We start from the raw sequence: 13495 nt of genomic DNA, 5'->3' as shown, positions 1-13495 counted from the left end.
AAATGTAGTTCTGTAGCTGCATAGGCATAGTTTAGGGGTCCTCAAATACAAATCTTAAAGGTCCACAATTTGTTTTTTTTTCAAACAAGCATGGGTCCATTTATTATGACGGTCAAGTGCAAGGCAAGTAAACAGTGGTGAAGTTGGTTCTCTTTAGTCCAAATACAATTTTTTTTATGCCATCACAAAGCTGATTTGTCACATCATGAGCCAGTACCTTAGTGCATCTTGCGGTTGATGAATTTGAAAGTTAGATATGTTTGACTTTTGTTGTAATTTCTTCCTTTTTCTTCAAACCTTGCTGCCATCATCTCTGTCAGACACTCTTTTATTATATCTCCATCAGAGAAAGGCTTCTTATGTTTGGCCATTACCCACGACTGAGTGAGCACTACATTGCAATTTGTTGTTGTGTATCTGATTTAACAAAAACCTTGCTGCAGGTGGCAAAATGGACGCATATTTGTTCGTCTATTTCTCATGAAAACGGTGGTGCAGTGAATACAGTAAACATTGGAACATGGGAGATGTTTGGCTAAAAATGAAAGAGAATTTGGCGATACAATAGTAGCGCATGGCGATAGATAGGCGACGGACAAACATGTTTTCAAAAAGTTTTTTTGTGTTTCGTTTTAAAAAGTGCGGTGAAGGCGTCTGTATTAAGAACTAGAAACCTTGTCCTTCTGCTGATAATTTCGATTAGCACACCTCATCAGAAAATTGATTGAGTTACATTGTGGGATATAATACTATTTTGGAAATGTAATAGTGCAGTGTACAGACGCTCCTCTACTTATGACCATTCGACTTGCATAAAACGGTACATACAAACATTTTCTTCGGGATGTCGACATTGCTGTGAGTTAGATTTTTCTTGTGTGCACCTTTTTCCGAGTGCAGGACAGTACTGTAGTGCTTCTTTCCGTCGCCACCAACGTGTGGCGCTGTAAGAGGTCACCCAGAATCCACCAGGGATTTAAAAAAAATCTGCTTCCTCTTTCTAGTTCATATGTAAACATACAGTGCTACGTGTACTGAATCTCCAGTGCGCTCAGAACTTTGACGTTTTTATTGTTTGATGTCTTGTGCATCCATTCAATATCGTTGGTGTAAAGTATAAAGAAGAGGCGAGCCGTTTCTGAAATAAGAGTAGAATAAGAAAGCTTGATGCCGTTGAGAAAATGGTTGGAACGCTTTTTTTCGGCCACTTTTTACCACGGAGGAGGACCTCTCGAAGAGCGTCTTCCAAAAGTAAGTTACACTTAACTTTATGTTTATAGAGCATATTATTTTCTGAAATGTTTATTTTTCAGTACAAAACAAAATCCGTTACTTATACAAGCCTTAATCGTACTTATATAAACCTTAAACATACAAAATATAGAACTGAAGCAACTGACGAACAAATTCAACTCATGAACGATCGTCCGGAATATATCTCCTTCGTAAGTTGGGCAGTGACTGTATACTGCATTAGCATTCGAGATGCTTTTATTTTACTCTAAGATTTTTGTGTTTGAGGCCTTAAAACAGCCGTCAGCTATTAAGGAATTTTCAAAACAGTTGTTTGCGTACAACTGGACACTCTAGCCGCGCCCTTAAGAAGAAAAAAGCCTGGTATTTGCTGAGGGAATATCCGCACATATTCCATGCCAATAAGTGACTGATGGTCGGGATCGCGTTCTCGAGTGGGATGTCCAGTTGTTGGCAAGTGTCGTTTATAGCGATCAGTATTTGTACAGGTGCTTGAAATCCTAAAAATTTTTTGAATTTGAATGTTTTCAAAGTTTGAAGAGTGCATGGGAAACGCAGTGCTGCGTCAGGGGGATGCGTGTGTGATCTTGAGAAATATGTTTTTTTTAATGTATTTATACAACATAAAGCAGTTACACCTTCACTATACTAGGGGGCAGTGCGCATGGAGCATTGTTTTCGCACGTAAGTGAATTGCTCTATCGTAAAAGTAACTCGTTACCAGGGAAAGCAACTATTTCCATTACTTTAAAAAAAGTTGTACGTCAAAGAATTTGAAATTTTCCGAGTAGTATTTGAACTTACCAGGAACAGATTTATCCTGCAACAAAGATAAACAGTAAACAATATAATAAACTTAAAATCAGCTTCTACGTAAACACCCACAAAAACGTATGATAACATGCTCAAGAACGTACGTTAACAGGCACAAAAGTGTACGCATAAACGCACAATAATGTACGTAAACGTACGTAAACACATAAAACGTACGTAAATGTACACGAAAGTACACACTAAAATGTACGTTAGCACACACTAAAACGTACGTAAGCACGCACAGAAACGTACATGAGCACGCTCAGAAACGTACGTGAGCATGCACAGAAATGTTACGTAAGCACCCACAAAAGCGTATGTGAACACGCACAAGAACGTTAGTCAACTCCCCCGAAAACATGTGAACACGCACAATAATATACCTTAACACTCGCATGAAAAACATACGTACACATTAAACGTACGTAAATATACACTAAAATGTAGCACGCACAAAAACGTACATAAAAACCGACAAAAATACGTAAACGCGCACAAAAATGTATGTAAACGAGCACAAACAAAAGCGTACGTAAACACGCACACAAAATTTACGTTAACACAAAACGTACGTAAATGCACACAAAAATGTACGGAGCGCACTGCTTTTGACCACCGGTAATGGTAAATGGAGCCGTCTGTGCAGACATGAAAAGAGCCTTTGAACTTTCCACTTTGTCCCCAGTCAGCTGCTATGTAGGGCATGTAAGGCGTGTTGGGGGTCTCCCATACGTGCATGTACAAGTTATGTGTCACACTGCTTGACGGTCAGGTGCAGGGCGTGGACGCACTTTCTCTCAAGCGGGTCTTTGTGCTTCTAAATCCCGATACTAAAGACCGGCCGTGTGATTGATCGGGATGACAGATGTATATACATGCTTGGAATGGTTTGCAAGCATATGGACGCACACTCAAGGAGAACACCAAAAGGGGATGCGGTAACCAGCTTGTGCTCTGTGGTTGTTGCTAATTTAGGATGAATGTTGAGAAAGGGTGCCTTGCAGTGACAATTGCTGAGGTGCCTATTCTCAGACTGGGAACTTCCCAAACCTCAAGTTCATGGCGCTCAACCACTGCTTGCTTCCTGTCGTACCAATCAACCGTGTGCTGATGTCATGCTTTCTACATTTGGAGGTTTCTTAAAATCAGGGGTCAGTAACATTTTTGAGCTAAAGACCCATTAAAGCAAAATATTTAGATTTTTGTGAGGGCCACACCAAATATTTTTGGACACAATTTAACAAAAACGACAAACGCACTCTCCAGACAAAAGCTATTTCTTCCGCGCATTTTATTTCACTGTGTGTGGTTTAATGATTTGATAAGGTTTATGAAATGTTAATAATAATGCCAGAGCCTGTGTCCCATACCATTTAAAAAATGGTCTCCCTCCCAGTTATTCAAAAGTGTTTAGGCTCATTTTGACTGCCGTTTTTTGTCCTGAATAATTGTTCTAATACAAGGTAGTAGGAAAGTTGTTTTGCAAAAATGTCACAAAATGCTGCATACAAGGATACAGAAGTACTGTATTTACCTTAGGCGCGGATGGCATTCGGCGCTACGTGTGCCTTGCTGGATTTTTCAGGTGTTTACAGTTAGTTTTGAGTTTTTTTTCCACATTAAGGGTGTCAACAGTTACATACTGTAGATTTCTTTGTGGGCGTCCATACAAAAGATTTTTAGCGACGCAAACGGTCCGTTAGTGTGACACCCTGCCTGTAACTGCAATTAAAACTGTGTGATATACATACTGTAGCGAAAGCCTATTCAAATCAGTCCAGCATCGCCATTGCGTGCACTACAATCGGCTTTTCAGGTGTCAACATTATAACTATGCATAAAGGACATTCAAGTTAGATATAGTCATGAAAAGAGCGAGCTAGAGGTTTCCGACCCCTTCTTTAAATAGATGAATCAGACCTGAACCTCTAGTTAAATAAGTATAATGTCCTTATTCGCGTTGCTAGCATGTATTCAAGGTATTTTTCGAACGTATGTGTGTGTGGACATGTGCAGGCATGCCGGTGATGTATGTCTTAGCCATTCAACCCCCAGGACCCATTGTGTTTATAAACCAAATAAAAGAGCGGTTACAAAAACACTTTAAAATTCCCACACGCATTTTGGTTGATCTGTTTATCAAAGTTGAACTTCTTGCCCAGTATTTGCTAGGTACGCTTATCTTCAGGTTTCGAGAAAAGCCTACTAGAACAGGGGTCACCAACCCGATTGAAACTGAAGTATTTGCAAAAACAACTATAACATTATTATTATGTTGTTACTATATTTTTAATTGTAGTTAGAATCTGGAGTTTGGGTACAGCAGGCTCAGTCAACCAAAAAAACGTCGTCCTTTTAAAAAGAGCACTGGGCTACCGCATATACTGGGTATCCCCAAAAATGTATAACACTTAAGGTGAAGGGCATGTCGGGGCTTCTGTGTGTGGTACTCCTTGTACTTCAGCTTTATTTTAAGATCGTGTATATATATATATATATATATATATATATATATATATTTTAAGAATGTGAGTTAGTGTGCGGAGTTTGCATGTTCTCCCCGTGCTTGTGTGGGTTTCCTCCCACATTCCAAAGACATGCATTTCAGGTGGATTGGCCGGTCCAAATTGTCCCTAGGTGTGAATGAGCGAGTGAATTGTCTGTCCCTGTGTGCCCTGCGATTGGCTGGCAACCAGTTCAGGGTGTCCCCTGCCCACTGCCCGATGACTGCTGGGATGGGCTCCAGCACCCCCGCGACCCTACTGAGGATAAGCGTTGCAGCTAATGTGATGAGATGAGATGAGGTAGTATCCACCATTCCTACCCCTATTTTTTTCTTTTATCCATTTTCATTTCGGTCTATAATCCGACTTACCCAAGACACACCACAGAAAATGGTGCCTCACGACCCTAGTGGTTAAGGGATGCAACCATCACAGCCATTATACATATATAATTGTATTTTTATTTTATTTTATTTTAGTGGAAGAGAATTCCTAAAAGAGAACAAAGATTACTGCACACTGCAGTTGCAAAAAATGTGCTCATTTTAGGCCCATTTTTCTTATTTAAATAGAAAAATAGGGTTCAAATGTAAACAGTCTATGTAGAACTGAAGTGTGCTGTGATTTTTTTTTTTGATGTGTTAATATGTGTGTAAAAAACAACGAATGTAATCTTTTATTTCTCTTTGTCTCTTCTATGTGCGCTCCTACTCCTCTTCACCGCTTGACCAAAGGTAAATAAACAAACCTGCTTACATGTGCACATGACATCATCATCTTATGCCTTGGGTCAACGTCTCCCGGCCGTGATTTGCTTGTGTTCTCTTACATTCAACACCTCAGGGTCACCTACTCGGCCCCCTTTTATTTCCCCTACTTTTTCTAATCTTGAGCTCCTGTGCTGTTGCCATGGTAACCGGTCACATTGCTGGCCCTGGTCTGGCCCCTGTTTGTGTGTATGTAGTTCTCAGAAGAGGTCCTCGTGTGAGTAGAGGTTTTTGGAGACATGCTCTTGGAGATTGTCAGACGTGTTAAAAAGTTAAGTGCAGCGTTTTTAAAGATTGTCGCGGGTTAGCCCGTGTAAATGATAAAATGACCAATGAGCTCAGTGATTATTGACATGTACACTATGACGGTTAATTATTAATCATCTTTTCAGAGAGAAACGTTCTGGGTTTATGTATCTATTACAGGGCAGGGCAATCTACGGCCTGGCAGGCTTTTTTCAGCCGGCCAAAAACAATTCAAATACAATGACTATAGATTATATAAATATCTCATCTCTCATCTCATTAGCTTATCCCCTCGTCGCGGGGGTGCTCAAGCCCATCCCAGCAATCATCGGGCAGTGGGCAGGGGACACCCTGAACTGGTTGCCAGCCAGTCGCAGGGCACACAGGGACAGGGACAGACAACTTGCTCGCTCATTCACACTAGGGACAATTTGGACCGGCCAATCCACCTGAAATGCATGTCTTTGGAATGTGGGAGGAAACCGGAGTGCCCGGAGCAAACCCACGTAAGCACGGGGAGAACATACAAACTCCGCACAGGAAGTCCGGTAGCTGGATTTGAACCCACACAGGATGTTCCCAAGACCTTAGAACTGTAACCGCACACGCGCTAACCACTGTGCCGCCGTGCTGCCCAAATATATATATATATATATATATATATACTGGACTGTCTCAGAAAATTAGAATATTGTGATAAAGTTCTTTATTTTCTGTAATGCAATTAAAAAAACAAAAATGTCATACATTCTGGATTCATTACACATCAACTGAACTATTTCAAGCCTTTTATTATTTGAATATTGCTGATTTTGGCTTACAGCTGAAAAAAACTCAAAAATCCTATCTCAAAATATTAGAATACTTCCTCAGACCAAGTAAAAAAAATAATTTTATAACAGCAAAACTAAATCAAACATTTGAAAATGTCCATTGATGCACTCAGTACTTGGTTGGGAATCCTTTTGCACGGATTACTGCATCAATCCGGCGTGGCATGGAGGCAATCAGCCTGTGGCATTGCTGAGGTGTTTTCGATGCCCAGGATGCTTCGATAGCGGCCTTCAGCTCATTTGCATTTGTAGGTCTGGTGTCTTTCATCTTCTTCTTAACTATACCCCACAAATTCTCGATGGGGTTCAGGTCAGGGGAATTAGCAGGCCAATCAAGGACAGTGATGCCATGGTCAGTGCACCAGTTACTGGTGGTTTTGGCACTGTGGGCAGGTGCCAGATCATGCTGAACTCCTCATCTCCATAGAGCTTTTCAGCAGATGGAAGCATGTAGTGCTCTAAAATCTCTTGGTACACAGTTGCATTTACTCTGGACTTGATGAAACACAGTGGACCAACACCAGCAGCTGACATGGCTCCCCAAACCATTGCTGACTGTGGGAACTTCACACTGGATTTCAAGCAACTTGGATTTTGCTCCTCTCCAGCCTTTCTCCAGACTCTGGCGCCTTGACTTCCAAATGAAATGCAAAACTTGCTTTCGTCTGAAAAGAGGACTTTGGACCACTCTGCAACTGTCCAGTGCTTCTTCTCCATAGCCCAAGTCAGACGCTTCTTCCGTTGTCTTGAGTTCAGAAGTGGCTTGACCATGGGAATACGGCTATTGTAGCCCATTTCCCGGACACGTCTGTGAATTGTGGCTTTTGATACCTGGACTCCAGCTTCAGCCCACTGTCTTTGAAGCTCCCCCAAATTCTGGAAGCGGCTCTTCTTCACAATTTTGTTAAGGCTGCGGTCATCTCTCTTGGTTGTGCAGCGTTTCCGGCCACATTTTTCCCTTCCAACAGACTTTTTGTGGATATGCTTTGAAACTGCACTCTGTGAACAGCCTGCTCTTTGAGAAATTTCTTTTTGTGTCTTACCCTCCTGATGGAGGGTATCAATGATGGTCCTCTGGACAGCAGACAGATCAGCAGTCTTCCCCATACTTGTGATTTAGTTTACTGAACCAAGCTGAGTGTTTTTAAGGCTCAGGAAACCCTTGCAAGGTGTTTCGAGTTAATTAGATGATTCAGGTGATTAGTTGAATAGCCTACTTGTATACTTTTTCATGATATTCTAATATTCTGAGATAGGATTTTTGAGTTTTCTTAAGCTGTAAGCCAAATTCAGCAATATTCAAATTATAAAAGGCTTGAAATAGTTCAGTTGATGTGTAATGAATCCAGAATGTATGACATTTTTGTTTTTTTAATTGCATTACAGAAAATAAAGAACTTTATCACAATATTCTAATTTTCTGAGACAGTCCAGTATATATATATATATATATATATATATATATATATATATATATAAATAGTAAAACATGTATTCCTAATGTCCCCATTGTCCCTTTGTGTGTCTACTACAAAAACACTACGACAAAAATACCACAAAATAACTACAAATCAAACATCAAATTGAATGCTTATAAACAGGGACTTTATAAATGATTTTGCTCTCATTCTGAAAAATCCAGAAATACTACAGAAATATGTACTACAAAATAATACAATGGCAATACTACTACAGTAATACTATAACATATTTGCCCAACCTTGATCTATAACAGAGTTCGTTCAGGTGCTTGAAATCCTTGAAAAAGCTTGAATTTTAATGTTCCTCTCTGTTGGCTTCGATTTGCCTTTATTTTATGTCTTTCCTCGTGATTAACGGCAGCTGAAATTAGTTTATACAGCTTTTTTCTATGAAGTGTCACTGGTTGTGCCCAAGAAGACAGGCACATGCTACAACTAAAAAGACCTTTTTAACAATTATGGCCATGCAAAAAAATGAAGTAGCGTTTCCCAGTGGTAAATTGCAATTGGAAAATCCTTGAATTTTAATGTTGTGTTTTCAAGGATTAAAAAGTGCTTGAATTTTGGGTGTAGTGCCTGCAAATGCTTGAAATTGTTGCCATGTTTCTCAAAAAGTCTGCTTAAAAATGATGCCAACTCTGCTCCCTGTAGCTTCGCTTTGTCATTGCATATGTTCCCTCGTGATTAACGGCAAGTGGCATTAGTTGAATGGAATTGTCCCATCAAGCGTCATCACCCCTAATTAAGGTAGCGGTTCTCAGTGGTAAATCATAATGGAAGAACTTCCTGCAACTGAAAATGTAGGCTACATATTACCCATTTTTACCCAACACTCATTTTGGGAGAGATCTGCCTCAAAAACAAATATATTTATAATTTACTCAATTAAAATTCATATGTCTTGTAAAATGCACAAGCGAGACTCAGAATCCGATATGTAAATCACTTATATATTTGTGGCTCTACAGAATACTTGATTCGCACCAGATTTTTTCTTTTAATGGTACTGGTGAAATTGGAAAATTTTCTCTGAAAGTCCCTAAAAAGCGCTTGAATTTGGCCGTAAAAAAGATGTATGAATGCTGATTTATGAGAACAAGCGTGAGGAAAAAAAGTAGGCGTGAACATGTAACAACTATGTGACAGCCATTAGCACTGAAAAACACGCATGCACTCTGTCAGTGTGCTACAACTCTAGGCTAGACACACTCATGCGTCAGTGGCCGTGACATCATCGGGGTGATCAAAGTCCAGTTCTTCTATCCGGCTTAGAGTGACTGCACACTCAACACACACACTTAAATGAAGTTACACACAGGCGGCTGATACTCGGCGAGACTGACGGATTATTGCGGACGTGTTCCCTCGGACAATGCGGAGCTTGGGCGTCCCTTACTCACCTTGCTGCCAAAGCGCCGGGTGCCTCTGACTGTACTGGCAGGGGGAGGGATGAACTCTGCGGCGGCCTACAGGCAGTTCCTTCAGGACTTGGAGGACAAGCGAGGTAGATTACTAATTACCAAGACCCCCCGCGTCTGAGTATTTGAGATTGTCGGTTGGGCTTTGAAGCCGGTTTTGTGTTGCGAAATGAGGAAACGATGAGGCGAATCAGTGTCAGCTGAGGGTTGGGCAGGAAAAAGATGTCATACCTGCTCGTCTGGAGTTCTACATGTCTCCATTGTCGGTTTATTGTTGTGACTGTTTGGCAGTGTTAATGGAAGTAATCGATTACAGTTCTAACTAGTAAATGATAAAGTAATTTAATTACCCCCCCAGATTACTGACACCCAAAAGTAGTGGGTACCTCTGAAAATACTTATGTAATTTAGGGGATGTCCAAGTCAAAAGGACGAATGGCTGAATAAAAAATTTGACCTCAAACTGGGGCCCGGACAGATTTTTTTGGGTTGAAAATGATAGAATCAACTAATACTAGTTGCTAATTTTGTTCTTGTCACAGCAAGTGACCCCCACAGCAATGCTAGAAAATGCTAAGGCTAACAGCTAACTGGTAAAGCTAAATATGTGCTCAGTCCATCCCCAAAAATATGCTTGCACTTGTAAAATTATTATCTTTCGAATGTATTATGAGCATTTCAAATAAAGAAGATTAATGCTAAAAGCTCCCTCAGTGACACTAGTTGCTATTATTCGGACACCAACAGTAGCTTATAGTTTCTATTTTAGAAAAAGTGGGATATCTCCTTAGCGTTCATTTAAATTCGCCTAAAATCCCAATTAAAAACATACCCAGAGTAAATTGAATACTGTTCTTGACCTGTATGGAGAATATGGATGCTTTTGGTCTCTTTTGAAAGGTAACACTCTCAAGTTTTGTCCACAATTAAATGCCTGCAGATGAGTGTAGCGTGGGCATCTTAGCTGGAAAACTGGTAAGACAATATCTCAAAGCCTTAACTGGTACCTAGTCAAATTTAATTACAATCCGAAAAACTAAACATTGTATTATACACATTTTTCCAAGTGTAGGTTTAGGTGTTTCCAAAAGTGGCCATTTGGAGACCACAACTTTACTACACCAAAAGCTTTGCAAATGTGTGTTTTACTATGGCCAATTTTTTAGACATTGTGAAAGAGTTGTAAATGTTTGACTTCTCTTGCGCATAATCACGGTGCGTAAAAGTAAAAATTGCTTTGCGCACTTTTAATTTCACCCTCAAACCTATTGTAGGCGATATCCATTTTATCAAACAGGCCCGTATCTAATGCGGGCAGTGGACTAAGGGGAAAAAAAGCCTGCTTTTGGCCGAGAAAGGTGTCGATCAAAAGTTGGGAAGGTATACCATATTGGGAATAAATTTACAAGAATGATATGTGGCGTGATGTATTTCACTGGTGACAACGTACAGACACCTATTAGTTTATCAAAAGTTCTAATTTGACTTAGAAAATTGCAAGAATTTTTTTTATCATCTCAATTGAAATAGATTTTTAAAATAATTTGATTGATTTCCAATATAGTGCAAAAACAGGGACTGGAATGACCACATCTTTATTATATTTGATTAATTAACAGAATAATTATTAAATATTAAATATTGTTTGCACCCTTGATCAATCAATGGTTTTACAACGGTTTACAATGTTTTTTTTCCGTTGTTGAAACAAAAATGCTGTTGGACATTGTATGTTGACTCGATAATTAACTCTAATTATTAGAACATTTAAACTTGACAGTTCTTTACATCGCTTTGTTATGCTGTCATGCAAGATTTATTTCATTTTTTTCTCAGAACTGTCACTTAAAAAGGTTAGCTAAGTAGCCTGAGTATAGTTAGAAAGTGCTGCTTACTAAATGGTTCTTTAGGGTCCTTGCAAGCCTTGAAAATCCTTGAATTTTAAGGTTGTATTTTAAAGGATTAAAAAGTACTTGAATTTTGGGTGCAGTACCTTTAACGGCTTGAAATTGTTGCCATGTTTCTCAACAAGTCTGCTTAAAAATGATGCCACCTCTGCTCTCTGGTAGCTTCGCTTTGTCATTGCATTTGTTCCCTAGTGATTAAGGGCAGCTGGCATTATTTTGTATGGAATTGTCCTTTGAAGCGTCATAACCCCTAATTAAGGTAGCGTTTCTCAGTGGTAAATCATCATGAAATAACTTCCTACAACTGGAAATGTGAGCTACTTATTACCGTAATTTTAACCCCAACCTACATGGGGATAAATTTGTCTCTGAAATATTTACACACGTATTGTTTGAATCCACAAATATTTTTGCGATTTACTCAAGATCTGAAAAATTGTTTGTCTTATTAAACGGTGCATTGCATGGTAAAAATCACATATACTAATGGCAGATACATTTGGGGATCTGCAAAATACACAACTCACACCGGAATTTTATCATTACTGTACATATTGCAAAATTGGTTTTGGAAATCCTTAAAAGTGCTTGAAGTTTGCCATGAAAAAGGTGTGCAAACCCTGCAACTGTGTCATTCATGCAGTTGGCTTTGTGGTGGTTAACATTGGATACTAGATTCGTTTCTTTTTTTCCCCTTAAACAAAAGATAAGTGAAGGATGTTTGGTTTCTACTTTCAGGTGATGCTATTAGCATGGCAGCAGGAAAGCCTGCACTGTGTAGCTTTGAGTGGCCGCTATGGGGCTTTTTTTGTGCATTGCTAGTGTTTCGGGTACTGTGAAAAACACTTGACGACACTTACCGGCTACATATGCAAATCATGCGACAGCTGTGCAGCGCTCTTGAGATTTCTTTTGTATTTCTTGCGCTGGTTTGTAGTGAAGTCCTTTTGTTTTTTCTATCACCTGCTCGCTGGTGAGTATTAAGTCATAAAAAAAGGTAGAACTTTTTTATTTTCCCCAGCGGCTTGAACAGTTTACTACAAAATACTACTGCAGAAATATTACAAAATACTAGAAATGTTAAACTACAATAATACAACAAAATACTACAGAAATACTACCAAAAAATGACTCTAGAAAAAATATTAATCTGTTCAAAAAAGAAAATACAACCACAGTATTGCAACAACACTAAATATCAAATTTTGTGCTTAAAACAGGAACCTAAAATATTTAGTTTTGAGTGTTTCAAAACCATTTTGATGAAACTAATCCGTTTGGAATTAAATATAAACAAATCTAACATGTCAATATTTGGAAAAAAATGTAAAAAATACAATGAATGAAAAAAAAAAAACGTGATACGTATCCAGAATCTGCCGCTTGGCCAAATTTTTTAACCTGATGTTGCCCGCGACTCCAAATACTTGCTCACATCTGGTCTGGATACTGGAATATCCTAATTGTATTGAATGTCATTGGTGTGGCGTACTTTTTTCACGTGAAGCAGTTGCTAACATGCTATCCTAGCAGGTAGTCACTGCCTTTTTGTGGTGTTTCATCAGTTTATCTAAATCAGTTTGTTCATCCATGTCAATGTCCTCAAATGTGCGCCGTTTGTTTTTCAGGTTCAATGTGCCAATGACTGTTTAATACCGTAAACTGTTAGCACAGAGTCATTTTTGGGTTTAGGCTCTGATGGCTGATAGGGCTGCGGCTAAGGACAATTTTAATTGTTGACTTGACACAAATAGGTCAAATAATCGGATGATTAATTTTTCTTAATTTTAGCATGTTTATTTAATTATGTGGCAAATGATAATAAACACAAGACAAAGACATTTTTTATTGAACACAACTGCATATTTGTACAAAAATTAAATATGGTATGAGAGGTGTCGCATTAAACTGGCTAAAAAGCTACCTAAACAAAAGACAACAATATGTTTCCTGGGATGGTCATATGTCAAATCAACAATCAATCAAGTATTGTGATCCCCAGGGATCCGTCCTAGGCCTAAAGCTTTTTACATTACATATAAACAAAATATGTTTTTTTTTAAAACTAATATACTGAGTGTTGATAATGATAAACCAGCTTGAACTATCTGTAAACCAAGAATTACAAAGATCACAAACATGGTTTAACACAAACAAATCAACCTTAAATATAAATAAGACTAAATACACTCGGTTTGAAAGAAAAATGTATAATCATTAGAGTGATATCTGCATGAACAAAATGAAATTGAAAAGGTTACTGATCACA

At 38.9% G+C, this 13495-nt stretch overlaps 1 protein-coding gene across 2 annotated transcripts in view; it reads left to right on the top strand.

The window, feature by feature from the left end:
* Positions 1-13495, top strand: part of macf1a (microtubule actin crosslinking factor 1a) — a 252345-nt gene that overhangs the window by 37114 nt on the left and 201736 nt on the right. The gene's annotated exons all lie outside the window — the stretch shown is intronic.

The sequence above is a fragment of the Urocampus carinirostris genome, chromosome 2 (assembly GCF_059441175.1).
Source record: "Urocampus carinirostris isolate Australia breed hairy pipefish chromosome 2, RoL_Ucar_1.0, whole genome shotgun sequence".
Classification (NCBI taxonomy): Eukaryota; Metazoa; Chordata; class Actinopteri; order Syngnathiformes; family Syngnathidae; genus Urocampus; species Urocampus carinirostris.
The sequence above is the reverse complement of the archived record's forward strand: the minus strand, read 5'-3'. Positions and strand labels throughout refer to the sequence as shown.